At 42.9% G+C, this 19,131-nt stretch overlaps 1 protein-coding gene across 7 annotated transcripts in view; it reads left to right on the forward strand.

Moving 5' to 3' along the window:
- RERE (arginine-glutamic acid dipeptide repeats) overlaps positions 1 to 19,131 on the forward strand; it is a 396,332-nt gene that overhangs the window by 94,377 nt on the left and 282,824 nt on the right. The window contains exon 1 of one of the 7 annotated variants that reach the window (XM_043531922.1): positions 4,417 to 4,559. The exons of 4 other annotated variants lie outside the window; for them this stretch is intronic. The gene's annotated coding sequence lies outside the window, so the exon portion shown is untranslated. Of the gene's footprint in view, positions 1 to 4,416; positions 4,560 to 19,131 lie in introns of those variants that run through there. 2 more of the 7 variants (XM_043531919.1, XM_043531920.1) reach the window with 2 other exon arrangements.

The following is a 19,131-nucleotide window of genomic DNA, read 5'->3' on the forward strand; positions in this document are numbered from 1 at the left end:
AACTTTTTTCCTTTCTGTTGTGACTGTAAATCTAATGGTACATCTATCTGTCTGTTTTTATCAGCAGCTTCTGGTGCCCCAGCCGAGAGGGGTGCCCCCACCACGCTCGCAGCATGCCAGACTCTGCTGAGGAGGAGAAAAAAGAGGATGAGTGAGGACACAATCTGTGAGATCCTGCAAGACAGTGCTGCATTGGATTTTGAACAAAAGGCTTGGAGGGCCAATATGGCCAACAGTGTGGAGCAAGACAGAGAACAGGAAAAAGGCCCCCGGAATCCCAGCAAGACAAGGAGTGTGAAATGTACCAGGATGAATCCAAAGGCTGCAGAGCCTGATTGACCTACATATACAAAATTCCTGCACTCGCCACCTTTTCTAGTACTTGGAGAATTCATGGTTACCGCTCCCTGCACCCCCAACATACCACGTGGCATCCTGGGGCATATCATTACCCCTATCACTCCACGCTTGGGGAAGAGGGGCAGCAAGGAAGACCACAGCTTCACATACACCAACCATGGTTCTCACAGGTCAGTGTATGTATAGCCACAACAGATGACATTTGTTTACTCAAATGGACATAGTTTACTTCCTTTAAGTTTTCCCCTGTTATATTAAAAATGTGTGTAACATTGCCTGTGGTTCTTTGCACATTACTTTTTCCTGCTCAATAAAGTTCTATTTTTGGAAAATCAAATTATCTTTATTAGTTCACAGCAAATATTGCAGAATACGTAGTGGGAGTCAAAGCAAACAGTACTTTTAAATGTAATCCAAGCACCACATAATTCATAACTTCAGAAGGAAAAGATTCACATTTATAAATGTACAGCAGACACTACAAAGTTCTTATCACTCAAAACTCCAGGCCCAGAGAAGGCTCCAGCACAGAACATGACTGTGGCTGACAATTAAAGTGCTCTTTTGATGCCCCTCTCAACCGCATAGCTCCATGCAGGGCTCTTGTAATAGCCCTTGGGTCTGGCTGTTCAAACTCAGCAGACAGCTGCTCTACCTCCACCCTAGCGTCCGCTTTTCCCCTCTTGCCTCACAGATGATATGCAGGACACAACATGGTTATAACCCTTAGGATATTTTTTTCACTGAGATCCAATCTAGTAAGTAAACAGCACCAGTGTCCTTCAGTCTATCAAAAGCACGTTCAACAGTCATTTTGCACCTGCTGAGCTGGTAGTTGAATCCCTCCTTTTTGCTTCTGAGGTGGCCGATGTATGGCTTCGTGAGCCGGGGGAGCAGAGAATAGGCTGGGTCCCACAGACTCAGTACTGGCGTTTCAATATTGTTAGTGGTCATCCGCTCATCGGGGAAGAATGTCCCTGTTTGCAGCTTTCTGAACAGTCCCGCGTTCTTAAAGATGTGAGACTCGTGGATGTTCCCTGACCAGCCCACATTGATGTCGGTGAAGTGTCCCTGGTAATCCACCAGTGCTTGCATAACCATAGAAAAGTAGCCTTTTCTGTTGATGTACTCTGTGACAAGGTGCACTTGTGCCAAAATGACCTTGATAAATTGGAGAGTTGGTCTGAAATCAGTATGAAGTTGAATAAAGACAAGTGCAAAGTACTTCACTTAGGAAGGAAAAATCAACTGCATAACTACAAAATGGAGAATAATTGGCTAGGTGGTAGTTGCTCGTGAAAAGGATCGGGGGGTTACAGTGGATCACATATTGACTGAAGTCTTGAGAAAGGAAGACTGAGTGGGGAGCTGATAAGTCTTCAAATATGTTAAGGTCTGTTACAAAGAGGACACTGGTCAATTGTTCATGTCCACAGAAGGCAGGTCAAGAAGTAATGGGTTTAATCTGCAGCAAGGGAGATTTAGGTTAGATATTAGGAAGAATGTTCCAGAGGTAGTTAAACCTGAAATAGGCTTCCAAGGGAGGTTGCAGGGTTCCCATCATTGAAAGTTTTTAAAAACAGTTTAGACAAACACCTGTCAGGGATGGTGTAGGTTTACTTGGTCCGGCTACAGTGTAGGGGTCTGGACTTAGTGACATCTCAAGATCCCTTCCAGCCCTATATTACTGTGATTCTGTATGCGTGTTGTCTGTTGCCTCACTGCAGTTTGGGAATCCTATTGCTGCAGATCCATCCATTATTTCCTGAACATTGCCAAGGCTCACAGTCCTGTGTAGCACAAGATTAATGGCCCTCATGCTGTCATGACAATGGCTGCCAGTGTGGATTTTCCAACTCCAAAGTGGTTTCCTGCTTACCAGTAGCAAAACAGGATTGCAAATTTCCAGTGTGTGATCACCACTTGCTTCTCCACAGTCAAAACAACTCTCATGCTGGTGTCCCTATGCCAGAGAGCTGGGGTGAGCTTGGCACATACATCTAGGAATGTGGCCATCCAAAAGATCTGCATGCACTGCTCGTTGTCCCAGACCTGCATCACAATGTGGTCCTACCGGTCAACGCCCGTTTCTTGAGCCCAGAAGTGGTGCTTGACCCATCTGTAGCTGTTCCGTGAATGTCACCAACAGTCTTGAATTATTTTGATGTTCCTCAGCAAACTGTCCTTGAAGAAATAACCATGTCCCCCATTGTTACAGTATTTCCTGCGGGTCTGCAAATACAGGAGAATCATGCATCCTATGTTTGTAATATTTATGAGAATAATGCAGAGCACTGTGGACTCTATGCTTCTGTCAGAGATGGACTCAAAATTGCCACGTGGGTTTTGTGGGATTTTTTTAAAAAAGGCACAAAATTATGGGATATGGATGACATTATGGGATGGAGAAATTGCATGCTGGGAATTTGACTCTTAGCTCCCAGAGATCCCTGGATCAGTCATTTCTATCCCACAATGCATTGCAAGTGTTTCCCAAAAGGCACTGCATTAGATGGTGGCGTGCGGCACACTGGGATACCTACCCATGGTGTGCCGCACTTTACATGCTCTCAAATGCTGCTGGTGAGTACATGCAGCACCAGCGCAAGGAACCATGCATGCATGTGCCCAAATGATACACAGACTTTGGGAGCTGTACGCCAATGTAACTTGCAGGAACCACCACTGGTAATGTAGACATGGCCTTGAATGTGTTTTACTGAATGACTATATATTCAAGGGTACATAATCTCTTAAGTCCTAACCAGCGACTTAACTGCTTCTGGTAAAAGTGTTGGCAGTGGTGTTTCTGCACAAAGCTGTTTTTTTCCTCCTTGTCCTGGAAATTTCACACCTATATTATGCAAATTGTCTAGCAGCTGCCAGACAAGTGACTGAGATGCAAGGTTGGGAAATGCATTCTGGGGAACCGCTGGGTGAGAAATTATGTTGCATGCCATAGAGTAGGGGTAGTCAATTATTTTTTTTGTCAAGGTCTATATTTCTTGGTCAAGGTATAGCCAAGGTCCAGACTCCAGAGAAACATTTTTCACACTGCAATAACAATAATAATGATAACTAAAAAGATTTCATGGTCCGTAAAGCATCTGATGGTCTGGATTTGGCCCACTATTGACTACCCTTGCCATAGAGAAGTCCAGCACACTGGTGTTCATGCTTAATATAGAAACAGGTAAAAAGCACAAGCTCATTTAGCCATTTAATGTGCTCTTGATAAAGTACCTAGGGGGGTGTCTGTGTTAGGATTTTTTTCCCAAAAATTTCCCACTATTTCTCACTCCACTTGTTGCAGTGGTGGAATTGCTAGTGAAAATGGCTCCAACCATCTTCCTGCACTTCAAGCTCTGGATTGCCTAACTTCATTCAGAGCAGGTTTATACCAAATGAGCCCTCTGTTTACACAAGCACTCCCCTGTTGGTGTCACCGGTGGAGCTGCAGTGGTTGGAAAATTTTAGAGAAATGGCAGTGGTTGATTAAGGCCTCTTTTGTGGTTCCTTGCTTAGTTTTTCAGGGTGAAATAAACTGTTCAGCCAACTTCCTGGCAAATGCTGCACTATTTGGTAAAATAAATACAGAAAAGTGGGGACACAATACTTTAGTAGTATTTTCTGCCAGGGAAAACTACAAAATAAAGGAACTAGACTACTTAAAAAAATAAATAAATAAAAGCAACGATTGAATCATAAATATTTTAGTCTAATGAAATTTGTAGTTTCATAACACATTCCTGTTCACCCAGTGAGAGGGGTTTAGTGGTAGATCAAACTTCAGACTTTGAAACACTCTGGAATTGCTCAAATACCAAATTCACTTAGCCCTTTCTCTTTCTGAAGTAGTATTCCATATGGATTACTGTGTGTGTGTATAGACACCTGAAAAGCTGAGATCCTTTGTTCTGGGCAGATATTCAAATATAGTTCTACTGCACTTTGTGTTAGAATAGATGTGCCTGCTGCTCATAGCAAATTCTGCTCTCCCATCCTTACACATGCATCCTGTTGTGCAGAGTGCTTTGCGGCTAGTTTGTCACCACCTCCTACAGCAATGACGGTTTCAGTGGCACTGTGTTTTATGGTGCATGCAGATTTTGCTGATATTTGTAACAGACTTTTCAGTTTCCTCCTTGGTGAGTGGCAACATTGAAACAGACTTTGCAGAACGTGGTGTCATACGGAAGGTAAACAAACAAGCTTTTTTGCTCATTGTTCACTATATGATGATCATATTTGTGTTAGGATACTACTTAAGACAATTTTGAGCACAATGGCTTTGACTCAGCCTATCTGATTTGGTCTTTTGTCCGTGTTCTTAATTGTTTGTCGGGATGGGCATTGCTGAGGTGTGTGTTTTCTGTGGGTAAATTTTGTTTTACAATATTGAGATGAAGTATGCATCTACACTGCAAAAAACCAAACCAAAACCCTGGGGCAGTGAGTCTGAGTTTGGGTCATCTGACACGGGCTTGTGCTGTGGGGCTGAAAATAGCAGTGTAGATCTTGCTTGGGTTGGAGTTCTGAAACCCAGCTCTGGGGGTGGGTCTCGGAGCCCAAGCAGGAACATCTACACTTATATTTTTAGTCCTGTTGTGCAAGCCCGAGTTAGTGGACATGAGCTCTGAGGTTTGCTGTGCCCCAGGTAGTTTTTTGCAATGAGAATGAGAGCATTTTTAGATATGTTCCCTTATGGACTTCACTACTAGTCATGATCCTGAATGCTGTATTTATGCTGGTATGCAAAGCTGTGTTGAGATGATATTTTCTGCTTCTAACTGTTCCTAATTACTGTTAATTTTATGATGTTTTATTATACAAGATAACATCCTTACCGAGAGAGTCAACACTATATAAATATGGAATGCTTTTAATCAGTGCTGCAAAGGGCATGAAACTAGGAAATAAGGGACACTGAATAGTGGTCTACCTGCTGTGATACGCCTGTAGATTCTTGTCAATGGTCTTGTGAAAGGTTTTGTTAATAAGGTCTGGAGCAGGAGGAAGTGGGGTCTTTTGGCAAAGACTTAAGAATGGGTGAGGGGAGTATGCATTACTCCAGGTCTGCCACAGACTGACATCTTGGGCAAATCAAATCTGTTTCGTTAAGGATTTCTAAAATGCACCCCAGTTTTACTTTCTATTCCATATAAGTTCTTATACCTCACCCTTCACCCTACTGTATATTGTACTTTAGGTGCATGTACAATAAAGTAGTTACAAATAATATGACACAGGATCTAGGCACATCCATTGTGCTGTAGTTTTCTATAAGCTGTGCACAATACTTTTCTGCCTCACAGGGGTGTGGAGTCTTGATTAGTGGATGCTTGCAAAACTTTTTTCAATCCTTGGATATTAGGTTATATAGAAATGAAGTATACTGTTGTGTAGGTTGGCTGCAGGAAGAATTTACGTTTGAACCATGAATATTGGGCTCCTGATAATTTGCCTTTTTAAAAAAAAAAAAAAAAAAAAAAAAGAAACCTTGTATAAATTTGCCATTTGAATCACACTTTTATATTGCGTCATAGCGGAAACTGATTATGTACCTTAAAAGCAAAGATCAAAGGTTCTGCTTTTGATAGTAAGGTTTTGTTACATTAAATGCCAGATATTTATGGTACCATAATTTGTAAACTCAATAAAAGGCAGTGAGAAATATTACTGTTGTTCAGCATTACAATATTATGAAGAATATGCAGGCCCAGTTTGCTGTAGGCAGCCTACAGTATAAGGGGAGGAGTAAGTCTCCATTTCACACATGAATAAGCAGACTTAATCTCATGATTACAACAGTGCTACTGTACTGAGGAAGAGAGGGCTTTGTAGCAGAAAAAATTCTGATGTCTACTCGGTCATTAACCAAAATAGGCCACTACTCAGAGAAAATGAGACCAACGTCTAAAATTAAAGAGCGCTTCTCTGGGCATAAATCTCATTAGGGATGATCTGTGTGCGAATGTATTTAAATCAGTGGACAACAACAAGAAAATCTTTTTTTTAGATCTATTGCTCATCTAAAAGCAATTTTAGATCAATGTTTTTCTCACATAGGATAGAATTTGGGAGCTGACATATCTTTTTCTTTTTTCTTAATATTCTGGATTTTTATTGAAGATTTGGTTAAAAAAAATTATCTGGTTAAAATCTTGTAGATGTTTCTCTTCATCCCCCAGAACCTGCTTTTTTTCAGGCAGGATCTCTTATTTTAATTATAGCACTGCTTGAGTGGAAAACATTGTTCAGTGAATGGATCACAGAGGCCTACCTCTGCAGCTCTTCCTCACTTTGAGTAATCTTGATGCCAGTAGTCCATTTACTTTCATGGGACTGTTTCTGTGACTGGGGTTGCAGAATTGGGCTCTGTCTTTCAGATGTTTGCAGCTTGCTCTGGGGTTTTCCAAAATAACTCAATCTAATTTTAGTTTGCATGATTTATTTGAATTTTTTTTTTTAAGGTATAGCTTTCTGGTATAGTGGGGAGGGGTAGTGGGGGCTGAAAATGTTCAGCTACTCAGATTTGCTCTCTGCATGCAAGTACTTCCAGCTGACACCCTTGCAGCATAACCATCTTGGTTTTATCTCACGTTTTAACATGCAGCTGAAGTCCTATTTACCAGGGAAAATGGGGAACGGGACACGGACACACACACCCTAAATAAATTCACACACCCTGAATGATTAAGTTAGACAAATATTTGTAGCTTTGCCCCAGCGTTAGGTGTGCCAAAGTCCAATATTTGCTGTAGAAATTAGATAAGCCAAACCAAAGAACCAACTATCTAGCCTTTTTAAAGGAGTAGGAGGGTGGAGTATTAGTTGTGGTTTCCTTTATGATAGTTACTGTCCCTGTGCTAGTAAATAGACTTAAAACATCTCTTTGTGGCTATTAAGTAAAAATCATCTCTGATTACTATAAATAATTTTGCAGACAAACATTGATCTGTGATGTCCTAATGACTTTGTTGATAGCATGTAAAATCCTTCCAAGATTTGGTAGTACATGTATAAATGATATCCTGCCATTAAAATAAACACACTATATACCTTTTACTTTATTTATTTCTTCCACCTTTATTTTTAGCAGCTTTATGTAACTGGAATATGAAACGTTTTAAATGGGGTTAATTCTAAAAGACTTACATGACTCTGACTTTGAGGAAATATTCTCTCATTTTCTCTGGTAGCAAAGATAGCCCATCTACTTGTTAGTTGCGGCTATGTAACACAGGTTTGCCATCTGTTCTTTTATTTGGTTGCTGCTTTCTCCACTGGCCTGAGTTGATGAGACAGTGGAAACTTTTATATTTTGTCTATATCAATACTCTACAAAATGTTTGACCAAAAATGTGCGTATAAAACTATAAACTTTCCATCGTACTCTGTGATTGAGCACTAGAAGGTGGTTTCACAGTCTTGAGAGGCAAGGATTTGGGGCCTGTCTCTGGCCTGATCTTGGGGTGTGGACTTTACACCATCATTCTAAGTTCTCCATCCTAATCTCATTTCCATGCAACAGTTGCGTTGCAGGATCCACACTTGCAGTTCAGGAGGCCCCTTATCTTCCACAACCAATGCTGGTGTAACTGGCTGTTTGCAAGGGAGTGATGTATTCCTGGCCGATGTACCCCAGTTTCCCTGTGTTCCTGATGAATCGTTCTTTGACAGCCTTATAAAGAGGAAAGTTATGACATTTGAAGTGGCGATGCTCTTTCTTGGCTTCAAAGGACATTAAATCCCTTTGATAATTGTCCTTGTAACAACCACCATCCCTTTGTAGATCACTCGGTGCTATTCTCCCGTGAATGATGTTTTAAAGGGAGGGGAACAGTGTGCATTGTATAAAGAGTTTAAAAGGCTTTTTGTTTTTTTAATATTGTTCTGGGATTTAAATTGTTTATTAACCTGACCTAAACCGTTTTAATCATTCACATAAATCTGAAGGGTTATGTAGAAATGAAGTGATATTTGGCTTCACTTTATAGTCCTTAGATCACCACATATTTCTGTACGATGATTATAGAGACCGTCAAAGCACCTTTTAAATCAGAATGTGGGTAGAAGCAGCATGGTCTAGTGAACTGGGGCTGGGAGCCCGGAGTTCCTGTATTCTAATCCCAGCTCTGCCACTCGCTGTGTGGCTTTGAACAAATCATTTACCTAGTCTGTACCCTGGCTTCTCCATGTGCAAAATGGGGATAATACTTTACATACCTTACAAGATGTTAAGGCTTACGTCAGTGCTTTAGAGATGTTAAAGCACTAAAAATGCAAACTCTTGGATTAATAACCATATGTTTGGAGAAACCAAACCTACTCGTCAGTGTCAAATAGGAAGCTTTTTCGTGTGCAAGTGTGTGGGCTTAATCATTGCTTTATATGGAAATTAAGTTTTTGCATAACAAAGTTTCTAGCAATTATGGTTGTGAAGATGACCTTCCTTATATAAACCAGTACAGTGTGGTCTTCATGAGCCTGCAGACCGCTTCAGTGCCTCTGCAGTTTCTCATAGCTTTGCCAAATAGTAGCAGATTGAAATTAACAAGTCTAGACAGTTTCCTCATTCCTATTAAGAAACCCTGTGGGGAACAGATCAACATTCAAGGGCCATATTGATTTAAAGCTGCTGTTGCTTGACAGGTGCTGGAATTGAGAGACTGAGTGAGACTTAGGCATAGGAAGGGGAGAGTACAGTAATGGAGAACTTTTCCCTTCTCCATCCCTGCTTCACCTCCACAGTTGCAGCCTCCAGGATATTCTGGAAAAGAGGTAGGATAGTGAAGAGCCTTCCATTTCACTGCAGCCAGGAGGCCTCTGGAACAGGGAAAAGTGACAGAAAACTCCTGGCTTCTAGCAGCTAGAGAGGATTGGAGCTTCCAGACAGAATCTAGGGACAGCACTGTTGTGAAAATCCTAATAACCTCCCCACCAATTGGAGACTGGGCTTCTCATCCAGTACCATCCCTGGACCTTGCTGCTTGGAGTCCCCCACTCTCATCTTCCATAGGTTTCAGAGTAACAGCTGTGTTAGTCTGTATTCGCGAAAAGGAAAGCTTATGCTCAAATAAATTGGTTAGTCTCTAAGGTGCCACAAGTACTCCTCCTCATCTTCCATATCTACCTCTGTGGCTAACTGATATCTGGTAAATTGTGCAAACCCTGATTATGTTGCTTTTGTCACAGTGCTTACAATTGCTCCCAGTTGCATCTGTGCGTGTCTCTGGCTCTGCATGTGGCATTCTGTCTGGTGCAAAGTGTAGAGAGAAACTAACAAGATATAGAACAAGGAAATGTCTTCTTCTCCCTTTGTACTCCTCCTGTAAGCAGTCTTTGATAATAGCCACAAGTGGCAGATAAAACTGGCTGAATTCTTGGAGAATATTTGAAGATATTTCAGACATCCTTGAGGAATAAATGATTGCAAACGTGCTTCTAAAAGCTTAGACTCTGCAAAAATACAGAACAGTCTCATTATGTGTAATAAATACAGAGATAATTTATCAGTTTTATGGAAATTGAGATTTTGTTTGTCAAATAAACCACCTCTTCTCCCCCCTCATTTCAGTCTCCTAACATGAGAATTGCATTGAAAAGAGATGGACTTATGATCTTATCCAAACTGTCATTGCACGTAGCCCATCTGTCAAACAGACCCTCGACCTGGATTTCAGAGTGATGGCATAATATCCCAAGTCAGAGCAGATCAGTGTGAAGGTGGAATTTGCAATGGGAGAATGCTGATGTATAGAATAATACAGTTTGTGATTGAAAAAACTCTGGCAGATATGTGCATATTTGTGAAAAGTCATAGTTCAGAAAAATGAGATCTAGTCCCTTTTTCTCAGGTCAAATTGGGTAAATTTTAGAAATAATGGAAGAAATAAGGATGTTGTGTTGCCTGTCATGAGAGAACCTCAATCTTTCCTCCCTGAGTGAAGATTCTGTTTTTTGTAGGAGAGTTGCTGATGGAGTCAGAGTTCCTGTATTCCCTTCTTACAAACCAGCGTCTACCCAAAGCCATTTGGGGGATGATTAGCAGGGAGTAGTTTGAAGTGAGCAAACATGGCTTTAATTGTATGCACTCAGAGAGAGCTCACGTAAGCCATGGATAACTCTGTCCTAGGCAGTTATTAAAGATCTCTACAAGTGCGAGTGTTTTGTAGGCTCAAAATGCCAGCAAGGGAAGACCACTGGTAGGGAAGGCGTTTTGTTCTTGGGGAGACACATTGAAACAAAAAGGGGAGTTCTGTTGCCCAATTGCTTTAAATGATATGTTTTATCCAGAGAGAAGGTGGGTGAGGTATGATCTTTTATTGAACCTGCTTCTGCTGGTGAGAGAGATGGTTTAGGGCTCTATTGCATGACAGAGTGGCAAGACTCTTCTTATGTGGGAGACTTATAAGAGATGATGTTCTACCTCATTTGGCAAATTTGCTGTCAGGAGCAGTCTTAGGGTGGTCCCATTGGCATCCTTACATACATAAGTGACACCCCCACAGCCACAATGTCACTAACAGCACTACTTATTGGGCCTAATCATGAGTAAGGAGGAGTTGAGTCGTATTGGGCACTATACCTCTCATAGGCTACAAACTGAAAGCTGACCATATTAACTACTGTATGACGCCTTGTGTTCTTGCTCTGTGGGACAGGCCAAGCTGATGATGTGCCAGGAGATGTCCTTGAACTGCTGATTGACATGGCTGTTTGTTTGTTTTTTTAAATAGTTTGATCAATAGCTCAGTATTTTAAATTGTTCATACATTTCTCCACATTTTGAGTCTTCCTGGGTGTTCTATAATTCCGAAAAGAATGGTTCTGTTGTAGAATATATTGTAATATATTGGTGAGTAGTGTAGGTATATTATAGAAATAATGTGTTAACTAATTTTCTCCTTCCAGCATTTACAGTATATTTAAATATTATGTTTATACAAATTAGTCCAGAATCATTACTAATTGATTTCTAATTTACTTCTAATTTACTGTTGCTAAACCGTTACCCACACAGTACTTACTACTGGCCCATATTCACCTTCAGAACAGCATTTAAGATAGAAAATCTATTGATGGATTTTCTGTTAATCAGAGCCTCACTTCAATAACAAGTGTTTCTTAAAAGTAAAATCAGTCTTCCACATGAAATGTAATTTTTTTTCCCCAGCTGACCATCTCAGGGGAACTGAGGAGTAAATCTTGTTTCACATTGGAATGGAACGTATATGTACTTGCTTTTAAAAAAACACTTAAAGATAGCAGGTAGCCTTATATTCCCTCTTCCCATCTATGCCCACAGGGACGTTCCCTATTGGCGGTGCACTCCCTTACTCAATAGCAATGATTTCAGGAAAAACTTAAGATCAAAGCAGTGAAATGGGTGGGATTGTATCTTGTCTTTTTATCCAGCTCTGCATGCTGGGCGAGTCAGATGATTATTTACAATCCTGGTTTTTGTAACAGTATTTTTCTATCTACAAATTCTAGAATTCCATGATGTTGCACCATTTCAGAGTCTGTTGTGGGTTTCTTAATTAGATTGCTTAAACTGCCTAACCCTGGGATGTGAGGTCTTCTCTGCAGTCCTGTGGCTGGCAGAGTCTCTTACTCCCAGGTATTGAGCTATTGCTTATTAGGATGCTAAAGTCTTCAGCTTTGATCAACAGCTTGGGATGCACTGATCCGTCTGATGTCTTAAGAGTGAGACACAGGTGTAGCAATCATATTAAAGGCAACTTCAGCACTGCATACAGCCTATCTTGCCAGCCTGTGCACTGAAATATACTCTCCAGCCACAGGATTCCAATGCCTTTCTTTGGCATGTCAATTTCATTTCTTCAGACTAAAACTATTTTTTAACAACTTCAGCATTTCAATCATGTCCGTTCCCTCTGACCCTGGGTTTTCTGCCTGTCTACTCTACAAGATTACATTCCATAAGCTTTCTATCTGGGAGTCACACATGAACTGGTTCTTTCCCCTGATCAGGAGGGTCCTGTGCGAGCATACCTACTCTCTGCTACTCTTACTCAGCTGATCTACTTCCTGGCTTTTAAGAGGGCCAGATGATCTTCAAGTGATCACCTAATCCTTAGCATCACAAGCCTGAGCTGATAAATTATAGGTGGGGCTAAGGCTAGCCACACTGTGATAGAGAAGGACTGCAGCTCCAGCCTGGTTTCAAACCTCCAAACTCCTTAGGCCTGGTCTACACTCAGAAATTAGGTTGACCTAGCTATGTTGCTCAGGAGTGTGAAAAATTTCACACCCTGAGTGTCTTGGTTAGGTCAACCTAACTCCAAGTGTAGATGTGGCTCGGTCAATGGAAGAATTCTATCGAGCTAGCTACTGCTTCTCGAAGAGATGGATTTAATTACATTCATGGAAAAATCCCTTCCGTTGATGTAGGAAATGTCTACAGCGATAAAGTTCTGCTGCTGTACTGTCTATATGGTCTTAGTTGATTCTTTTCTAGTTTGGAGAGTCACAGGCGGACTTCAGGACAACAAACAGATTTCATTAAACATGTGGGTCTACGCTACGAGTTTGTCAGATTTAGCAGTGTTAAATCGAATTAACCCTGCACCCGTCCACACAATGAAGCCATTTTTTTCAACATAAAGGGCTCTTAAAAACGATTTCTCTACTCCTCCCCAACGAGGGGATTAGTGCGGAAATCGACATCGCCATTTCGAATTCAGGTTAGCGTGGACGCAATTCGAAGGTATTGGCCTCTGGGAGCTATCCAACAGTGCGCCATTGTGACCGCTCTGGACAGCACTTTCAACTCAGATGCACTAGCCAGGTACAGAGGAAAAGCACCGGGAACGCTTGAATTTCATTTCCTTTTTGGCCAGTGTGGCGAGCTCATCAGCAGAGGTGACCATGCAGAGCTCATCAGCACAGGTGACCATGCAGTCCCAGAATTGCAGAAGAGCTCCAGCATGGACCGAACGGGAGGTACTGGATCTGATCGCTGTATGGGGAGAGGAATCCGTGCTATCAGAACTACATTCCAAAAGACAAAATGCCAAAACATTTCAAAAAATCTCCGAGGCCATGAGGGACAGAGGCTACAGCAGGGACGCAACACAGTGCCATGTGAAACTTAAGGAGCTCAGACAAGCGTACCAGAAAACCAAAGAATCAGACGGATGCTCCGAGACAGAGCCCCAGACATGCCGCTTCTACGCTGAGCTGCATGCAATTCTAGTAGGGGGCCGCCACCACTACCCCACCCCTGTCCGTGGACTCTGATGATGGGGTACTCTCCGCCATGCCTGAGGATTTTGCGGATGGGGAAGATGAGGAGGACGAGCTTGAGGAGAGCACACAGCACACCGTTCTCCCCGACAGCCAGGATCTTTTTATCACCCTGACTGAAATACCCTCCCAACCCAACGAAACCGGTGAAGGGGCCTCTGGTGAGTGTACCTTTTAAAATATAATACATGTTATAAAAGCAAGCGTTTTTTAATGATTAAGTAACCCTAAGGACTTGGGATGCATTTGTTGCCAGTACAGCTACTGGAAAAGTCTGTTAACGTGTCTGGGGATGGAGTGGAAATCCTCCAGGGACATCTCCATGAAGCTCTCCTGGAGGTACTCTAAAAGCCTTTGCAGAAGGTTTCTGGGGAGAGCAGCCTTATTCCATCCTCCGTGGTAGTACACTTTACCACGCCATGCTACTAGCAAGTAATCTGGTATCATTGCATGACAAAGCCTGGCAGTGTATGGTCCTGGTGTTTGCTGGCATTCAAGAAACATCCGTTCTTTATCTCTCTGTGTTATACTCAGGAGAGTGATATTGTTTATGGTAACCTGGTTGAAATAGGGAAATTTAATTAAGGGGACATTCAGAAGTGGCCGTTCCTACTGGGCTGTTTGCCTGTGGCTGAAAAGAAATCCTCCCCACAGTTAGCCACGCGGAGGGGGAGGGGAGGCATTGGCGCTGAGCTGTTGGCGTTTGGCTAGCAGGGATCTTCCCTGATACCAGCCACGCGGTGGGGTGAGGGGTAAAGCAATCATCCCAGAGAATTGGATGGGGGGGCCTAGTTTGGTTTCTGCTGCTGCACGTTAACAGGAAAACCGGAGGACTAAATGGCCAACTCAACATGCTTTTCTTGGTATGGGAGAGGAGGGTACTGTTATGAAGGTTGCAGAAGCCAAAAGACTATGGCTTCTATGGCTATCTGCAAGCCGAATTTTGTTGCCCGGCATTGCTTGTGTGATCTCTAACACCAAAGCCGCAGGCACTCAATATAAGATGCAAAATGCGACCTTGTACCAAAATCACATGTGCTATGTAATGTGAATAGTGTTGTTCATCGTGAAAGAGTATAGCCATTGTTCTGTAAAATGTATCTTTTTAAATACTTCACTCCCTTTTTTTCCTCCAGCAGCTGCAAATGTTTTAAGCCTCCCTCCTCCGTCCCAAAGGCTATCTCAGATAAGGCGGCAAAAAAAAATGCACGCGTGATGAAATGTTCTCTGAGCTCATGCAGTCGTCTGGCACTGACAGAGCTCAACAGAATGTGTGTAGGGACACAATAGCAGAGTACAGGAAAGTGGCCGATGAACGTGAGGAGAGGTGGCGACAGGAAGATCAGAGGAGGCACGAGGCAATGCTGGGGCTACTATGGGATCAAACGGACATGATCTGGCGTCTGGTGGAGGTTCATGAACAGCAGCAGGATCACAGGCTGCTGCTGCAGCCCCTGTTTAACTGCCCTCCCTCCTCCCCAAGTTCCATAGCCTCCTCACCCAGACTCCCAAGAACGCAGGGGGAGGCTCTGGGCACCCAACCACTCCACCCCAGTGGACAGCCCAAGCAACAGAAGGCTGTCATTCAAGAAGTTTTAAAGTGGCCTTTTCCTTTCCTCCTCCCACACCCCACCTGGGCTACCTTGTGAGTTACCTCCCTATTTTTATAATCAGTTAATAAAGAATAGATATTTTTTAAACGATAGTGACTTTATTTCCTTTGCAAGCAAGCTGTGATCGAAGGGGGGAGGGCGGGTGGCTTATAGGGAATTTAGAGGCAACCAAGGGGGCAGGTTTTCATCAAGGAGAAACAAACAGAAGTGTCACATAGTACCCTAGCCAGTCATGAAACTGGTTTTCAAAGCTTCTCTGATGTGCAGCGCTTCCTGCTGTGCTTTTCTAACCGCCATGGTGTCTGGCTACGCGTATTCAGCAGCCAGGCGATTTGCCTCAACCTCCCACCCCGCCATAAACCATCTCCCCCTTACTCTCACAGAGATTGTGGAGCACACAGCAAGCAGCAATAACAATGGGAATACTGGTTCTGCTGAGGTCTGAGCGAGTCAGTAAACTGCGCCAGCGACCCTTTAAACATCCAAATGCACACTCTACCACCATTCTGCACTTGCTCAGCCTATAGTTGAACAGCTCCTTACTCCCGTCCAGGGTGCCTGTGTACGGCTTCATGAGCCAGGGCATTAAGGAGTAGGCTGGGTCCCCAAGGATAACTATAGGCATTTCAACATCCCCAACAGTTATTTTTTGGTCTGGGAAGTAAATACCATCCTGCAGCCATTTAAACAGACCAGAGTTCCTGAAGACGCGAGCGTCATGAACCGTTCCCGGCCATCCCACGTTGATGTTGGTGAAACGTGCCTTGTGATCCACCAGTGCTTGCAGCACCATTGAAAAGTACCCCTTGCGGTTTATGTACTGGCTGCCCTGGTGGTCTGGTCCCAAGATAGGGATATGCATTCTGTTTATAGTCCCACCACAGTTAGGGAATCCCATTGCAGCAAAGCCATCTAGTATGACCTGCACATTTCCCAGAGTCACTACCTTTGACAGAAGCAGCTCAATGATTGCACTGGCTACTTGCATCACAGCAACCCCCACAGTAGATTTTTGCACTCCAAATTGATTCCTGACTGACCGGTAGGTGTCTGGCGTTGCAAGCTTCCCCAGGGCTATGGCCACTTGCTTGTGAACTGTGAGGGCTGCTCTCATCTTGGTATTCTTGCGCTTCAGGGCAGTGGAAAGCAATTCACAAAGTTCCATGAAAGTGTCCTTATGCATGCGAAAGTTTCGGAGCCACTGGGAATGATCCCTAACCTACAACACTATGCGGTCCCACCACTCTGCTTGTCTCCTGTGCCCACAATCGGCATTCCACGGCATGAGCCTGCCCCAGTAACACCATGATCTCCAAATTGCTGGAGACTGCGGTTTTAGAGAAATCTGTGTTCATGTCCTCATCACTGCACTGCCGTCGCCTCCTTGCCTGGTTTTTTCAGGTGCTGGTTCTGCATAAACTGGATGATAATACACGAGGTGTTTACAATGGTCATAAGTGCTGCGGTGAGCTGAACGGGTTCCATGCTTGCCATGCTATGGCATCTGCTCAGGCAATCCAGGGAAAAGGGCGCAAAATGCTTGTCTGCTGTTGCTTTCATGGAGGGAGGGAGGATTGACTGATGACATTTACCCATAACCACCCGTGGCAAATTTTTGGCCCCTTCAGGCATTGGGAGTTCAGCCCAGAATTCCAATGGGCAGCAGGGACTGCGGGAACTGTGGGATAGCTACCCACAGTGCACTGCTCGGAATGTCTCTTGCCACGGTACTGTGGACGCACACCGCTGAATTAATGTGCTTAGTGTGGACGCATGCACTTGACTTTATACAATCTGTTCCCAAAAATCGACTTCTGTAAAATCTGAGTATTTTCGTAGTGTAGCCATGGCCTTAGAGAGCATGGGCCAAGGAAAAGGAAATTAAATACTCTTTCTCCAGAGAAACAGACAGTAAAAGTCTGTTTCCCTCCATGTTCTCAGGGCTCTGAATGGTTAAACTCTATAATAAAAAGCATCTGTTTTACCTGGGTCTGCAAACCCCAGAGGTGCTGAGGAATATTTCTTGCAATGGCGTTGAAGGAGCCAGGAAAACCTTCCATGTCTATGACTAACTTTTCAATTGAGGAATGGTTACCTTGCTCTTATTTTTCATGGCAGACTTAACATCCTTCTTAACTAGAGCCATGTCTATACTACCACTTATATCGCTCAGGGGTGTGAAAAAAACATACACTTTGAGCGACATAAGTTTTGCCAGCATAAGTGGTAGTGTGCATAGTGCTATGTTGGCAGGAGAGCCTCTCCCGCTGACATAGCTACTGCTGTTTGTGAAGGTGGTTTTATTATTAGCTGCATAGAGCAGCTACATGAGCGATCTTACAGCGGCACAGCTGCATTGGTAGAGCTGTGCCACTGTAAGCTTGCTAGTGTAGACACAGCTTAAGGCCTCTGAAGCCACATTTCATTCTGGCCCTGCAAATGTTCCTCTCCCACCTGAGAATGTGCCCATCTGCTGTAAAGACAACAGCTCCCGTTGTTTCTTCATGGTCCAAGGTTAAACCAGTGGTTGCAACTTAGTTGCTTACTGATCTCCAGCCAGTTGAAACCTTTTTTCAAGTCCTATAATGAATATTCACCATTGGAAAGAGGGCAGTAGCCAGATCTTCCCTTTTTCCCCTTTCACAGCTGTTAGTACTCCTTTTGACCTGCTGGTAAATAGAACAGGGGATGTTCTTGAGCAAGTTTGAACACGTCCTGTTGCTCTTCTCTTGAAGAGTTTCCTATATAGAAACGCTATCAGGTCTTCAGAAAAAAGGCTCCCCACACTCACCTGAACACTTTTTGCAGAGCAGATTCCCCTTATTGCTGAAGACGCAAGGCAAGGTTTACTTTCCTCTCTTCATTCATCTGTCTGTGCTCTCATTAACTCATGGACAGCTCCTGACATGCACACAATTCTATTTCTTTGTGTATATGCATTATCACGGTCTTTGATTACGTGATCATCTACTATTTTTTCCACAGGACCGGTCTCTCATTCAGTGCACAAAGGGACAGAAATAAGTGTGCACGGGGAAACCATAAGTCTGGCCTTTTTTCGCTTTGGAGTGCTTGACTTTAAAACCTAAATAATGTTCTTTTAAAATAGTTTTTTTTGTATGTAATTGTACATTGTACAGCATGAAGCTAAACCGTGTGCAGTGTCCTACCTAGGCACAAGAGGACAAGTTAGTAGTGCAGTGAGAGCATTTTTTTGCCGCAGTCTTTAAGGTCTTACAGACTTAGTATTCATATTTTGCATTACTAGGATGTTTATGTTAAAATAAGTCCCTTATTTGCTCACGTACTGTAAACATCAATAAACCCATTCCTTATCAGACCAATTCCTGTTCCAAGAAGCAGCTCTTTAAGTCTGTGGAGCTTTTCTCTGGCCTACTAGGGAAATTGAAGCACATATGAAATTACTTGTTCAAGTTAACCCAAGAAGTCTGTGGCGAGGCTGGGAGTGGAACCCTAGCATCCTGACAGCCAGTCTTGTGCTTTGCCAAGTGACCTTTTATGCTTCTCAGACTGTCCTTGCCCCTCTCCAAAGATGACTGGATAGGTGGGAAGACATAAAAGGAAAATGTAATTACGTTTCTTTTATATCTTACAAGTGCTGATGCATGAAGCTGCATTTCATAGCCAACAGTTCTCTCCCAGTGGAGTCCTTATTTCTAGCTGGTTAAAGAGAAAACAACTGAACTGGTCAGATCAAAGGGTATAAAAACAATCCCCTCAATACTGACTTGACAAAATTAGAGCCTGTTTGGTTCTTTTGCATTATTTTTAAGCAGGAATAAAAGGCCACATGTATGTCTGATTAAGTTCAAATTAACTCATCACAGTAATATTCATAAATAATCTTGGATTTCACCGATGT

Source organism: Chelonia mydas, chromosome 18 (assembly GCF_015237465.2).
Source record: "Chelonia mydas isolate rCheMyd1 chromosome 18, rCheMyd1.pri.v2, whole genome shotgun sequence".
NCBI classification, from domain to species: Eukaryota; Metazoa; Chordata; order Testudines; family Cheloniidae; genus Chelonia; species Chelonia mydas.